We start from the raw sequence: 5,000 nt of genomic DNA, 5'->3' as shown, positions 1-5,000 counted from the left end.
TAAGGCATGTAGTGACAATTTCAACTAGATGCTGTCAGGAGACAGTAATACCCGCACTATGGTGTTTGCCTCTAAATATACACTCATTCATATTGGACTTTCCAAGGAAGAAGTCAAAATAATTCTATAATTATCACCGTACATGTATTCGTCAAATTGAACATAAAATTTTCAGATGACCATATCAACTCTGAGCCTCACATATGTATTTTAAAATACTTAATTCATAACAAGTCTGAAATAACAGAATTTAATTAATGATTGAAGTAAATTACTTATTCAAATAAATAATTTTCCCATTATTTGGAACTTTTTAAATTTACTTTCTCAACGACATAAAATATTATTTTAGTACAAAGCGTTTTTGATGAATTTATCAAAATGTGCAAACTGATTTTAGTATTTGGTCGGGAAAAAAACCCATTGAAAATACAACCCGATTAATTTGTCAATGCCTATCCCCCCCCACACACACACTCTCTCTCTCACTCTCACATTTTTTTTAAAAACATAGTTTAGTTAATTATGATAGTTTGAAATTTGTTCTTGTACTAAACAGTTTTATTTTCTACATTCACATTGGGTTTGCGTCACCCATTATCATATTTATAGATATCACCTCTCGGCACACCTCGGCCAAATTCATACTGGCAACGGAATCAGCAAAGGTTTGTCGAATGAGATTATTTAGCACATGTATGCTGACGATGCAGTGTGGTCAGTTAAAATCATTTGTGTTTTAATTGGATTATATGGATTGATTATATTTCATGAATTCGTTGTCACGACCTATGACATTCGGTAAGTACAAGATTTAGTATAGATTGCATAAAAATAAATAAATGCAAATGGTTAGGTTGAAGTTCAAAAAGGGTCAACATGGTCAAAGATCATCGCATGCCACAGTCGACAAATTTCACATTGTCAAGTTATCTCCCGTTGCGGACATTCAGTATATAACAGACGCAGATCCCGATTTTTTTTTCAGAAAGGGGGGGGGGGGGGGGGTGTCACACCTCAGTCAAAAAAATCAGCCCAAGATTTCCCGAGATGGAAATAAAAAATAATAAAAACAATGATGGTGGAGTCCCTGTTTTCTAAGGGGGAGGATGTCCAAAGTCATTTTTATTCTCTACAGTACATATATAGTCTTATTTAAATAACTGCTAATTCCAGGGGGGGGGGGGGTTCTGATCTCCCTAGCCACTGACTCCCTGTACCTGAAATGACAATTGATCTTATGACTCCATAATAGTAGAAAATTTTTTCATTTGACTATTTATACATATTTTGTTTCCTATGTTTATGTATTTTTGTCTGTCCACGGAAACTTTAACCTTGCCCATATTTTTTAAGTGGATTGAGCTATACACATGGCTTCAATTTTTCATAGGTAAATTTCTTTTGGCAAAACCTTTTAATGGGTACCACCAATTTTGACCTCTTGATCTCTTGACCTTGGAGTTTGACCCAATTTTACAAGAAAAATACCTTGAACTTGGCGTAAGTTTTGAACAGGTGGTGCTAGGACTTTCATGCTCTTACATGTGTAATCATTGTGAACTTTCAACAGGTATAATTATTTTTGACCTAGACCTTAGAGTTGAATCCAATTTAACTTTAACCTTGGCAATAACTTTTGAACAGGTGAGGAAGTTCTAGGGATTTCTCCCTTTTTTCACATGTGTATTCCTTGTGACAAGACTTTCCCTTTGATACCAACAATTTAGACCCTTTGACCTTGACCTTGGAGTTTGACTTACATTTGAGAAACTTCAACCTTTGCCAAAAGCTGCCATAACAGTTGCTGTCACAACAAACAAACAAATTACTAAAAAAAAACACAGAATACATGTACATATTTTATATTCAACAGATATACATCTGGTCATTTCTCTAGTTCTCCCTTGAATGAGACATGGTGATGTAAATTTTAAAAAATAATTATAAGAGTTGAAAAGGTTGTGCATATTGAAATATACTAAGCTCTGCGGATGAATTAGATATACCAGTTTAGCTTTATTTTGCTACCCAAAGCACCTTGATTAACTATTTATAAGCATACTGTTTTCTGAAATGTACTGATTTCTGTTGTCCATCTGTTTATCTGCAAACTTTTCACATTAACTTCTTAAGAACCACTGGGCTAATTTCAACCAATTTACATTTAAATATGCAGGGTACTTTTTAAGCGCCCGGATCGATAGATCCCGGGCGTATATTGTTTTTGTCCTGTCTGTTTGTCTGTTTGTCTGTTTATCTGTTTGTCTGTTTGTCAACTTTAACCTTGGCCATAACTTTTGAACAATAAGGGATAGAGACTTCATATTTGGTAAGCATACTCCACTAATAAAGTCCTTTCAAATGACTTCAAGGTCAATGACCTTGTGACCTTGACTAAGACTTATATGCTAAAAATAGCTTTTTCCACTGTTTGTCATAACTTTTAGACTTCATATTTGGTATGCCATAGGAGACATCAAGGTCAATGATCTTGTGACCTTGATATTTGCTTTTTCCACTGTTTGTCATAACTTTTGAACCATAGGAGATAGGGACTCCACTGATAAAGTCCTTTCAAACGACGGCAAGGTCAATGATCTTGTGACCTTGACTGTGACGGATATGCTAAAAATAGCTCTTTACACTTTTTGCCACAGTTTTTGAACCATAGGAGATAGGGACTTCATATTTAGTACGCATACTCCACTGATTAAGTTCTTTCGAATGACACCATGGTCAATGACTTTGTGACCTTGACTGTGACCCATATTCTAAAAATAGCTTTTTCCACTGTTTGTCATAACTTTTGAACCATAGGAGATAGGGACTTCATATTTGGTATGCATACTCCACCGATAAAGTCCTTTCAAACGATGGCAAGGTCAATGATCTTGTGACCTTGACTGTGACGGATATGCTAAAAATAGCTCTTTACAATTTTGCCACAGTTTTTGAACCATAGGAGATAGGGACTTCATATTTAGTACGCATACTCCACTGATTAAGTTCTTTCGAATGACACCATGGTCAATGACCTTGTGACCTTGACTGTGATCAATATGCTAAAAGAAGATTTTTTTAACTTTGTTGCCGCCGGGCGCGTAGTGTTTCACAAACACATCTTGTTCCAACATAAATCTTCTTCTCAAGAACAGCAAAGACATTTATTGTCCCCATTTTTGCTAAAGGTAGGGTACATTAAATCTCATTTCTTTGTCAATCTGCCCATCTGTCACAATAAATTTAACCTTGGTCATCATGGTCATATATTTTGAATGAGAAGAGATAGGACTATTATATTAAACATGTGTATTAGTATTAAATGGGACAATACCATTCTACATACACTATGATTTTCATTACCCATGATCTTGAAGTTTGACCTAATTTCCTTAAAAAAATTAATTGCTTTCAGGGAAGACTGGGCTTTTTGCATAAAAAACGTCATTTTTCAACCCCCATTTGATCCCCCAGGGCAAAATCAAAATTCCAAAACCTTACTGCACATCTACAAGACCCCACCAACCATCTCCCAAAAGCTGGTTAGGCTACTGAGTAAAATGTAGAAGGAGTTCAGGGAAGACGGGGCTTTTTGGACAAAAAACGTCATTTTTCGACCCCCATTTGACCCCCCGGGGCAAAATCGAAATTCCAAAACCTTACTGCACATCTACATGACCCCACCAACCATCTCCCAAAAGATGATTAGGCTACTGAGTAAAATGTAAAAGGAGTTCAGGGAAGACAGAGCTTTTTGCTTAAAAAACGTCATTTTTCGACCCCCATTTGACTCCCTGGGGCAAAATCAAAATTCTGAAAGCTTACTGCACATCTACATGACCCCACCAACCATCTCCCAACAGCTGGTTAGGCTACTGAGTAAAATGTAGAAGGAGTTCAGGGAAGACGGGGCTTTTTGGACAAAAAACGTCATTTTTCGACCCCCATTTGACCCCCCGGGGCAAAATCGAAATTCCAAAACCTTACTGCACATCTACATGACCCCACCAACCATCTCCCAAAAGCTGGTTAGGCTACTGAGTAAAATGTAAGAGGAGTTCAGGGAAGACGGAGCTTTTTGCTTAAAAAACGTCATTTTTCGACCCTCATTTGACCCCCGGGGGCAAAATCAAAATTCCAAAAGCTTACTGCACATCTACATGACCCCACCAACCATCTCCCAACAGCTGGTTAGGCTACTGAGTAAAATGTAGAAGGAGTTCAGGGAAGACGGGGCTTTTTGGACAAAAAACGTCATTTTTCGACCCCCATTTGCCCCCCGGGGCAAAATTGAAATTCCAAAACCTTACTGCACATCTACATGACCCCACCAACCATCTCCCAAAAGATGATTAGGCTACTGAGTAAAATGTAAGAGGAGTTCAGGGAAGACGGAGCTTTTTATACGCCCGTCTTAAGACGGGACGTATTATGTTATAGGCTTCGTGTCCGTCCGTTGACCCTGTCCTGTTAGCTTTTCGTTTCCGGCATAACTTTTATACTATTAGGCCTAGGATTATCAAACTTTGTCATCTGCACATCTTGGGTAGAAGGTGTGTCGCGCACAAAAAGTATCTCCCTTTAAAAGAAGATATAGCCAAATATGGAAAAATCCTTTCCGGCCCATAACTAGAAAACTATAAGACTTACAATCATCAAACTTGGCCAGTTTATGCATCTTAGGTAGAAGGTGTGTCGCGACCTATTTCAAGGTCACTGTGACCTTTGATTTAAATGAAATTTAAAAAAAAAATGTGTCTTTTTACTATTCATTTACACATCCCAAATAATGTAAGAGTATTGCACTGTCCTTATTAAGAAAGTGTTAAATCAAGAAAATACTTTTTTTTTTTAAAGCATATACTTGACAGCAAATATTGTGTATGTTAAAGAAATCCTACCTCTCCCATGAGTGTAATTATCAAGCACTGGTCAAGAAGAATTTTGGTAACAGAAAATTGCATGTCAAATTAGAGAAAAATTAATGAGTTTTGAGT

General features: G+C 36.9%; 1 protein-coding gene across 1 annotated transcript in view; it reads left to right on the top strand.

The window, feature by feature from the left end:
• LOC134248325 (neuroglian-like) overlaps nucleotides 1-5,000 on the top strand; it is a 63,225-nt gene that overhangs the window by 7,748 nt on the left and 50,477 nt on the right. The window lies entirely within an intron of this gene.

This window comes from Saccostrea cucullata, unplaced genomic scaffold (assembly GCF_032062105.1).
Source record: "Saccostrea cucullata isolate Sc308-1 unplaced genomic scaffold, CSIRO_AGI_Scuc_v1 ctg7280, whole genome shotgun sequence".
Lineage (NCBI taxonomy): Eukaryota > Metazoa > Mollusca > Bivalvia > Ostreida > Ostreidae > Saccostrea > Saccostrea cuccullata.
The sequence above is the reverse complement of the archived record's forward strand: the minus strand, read 5'-3'. Positions and strand labels throughout refer to the sequence as shown.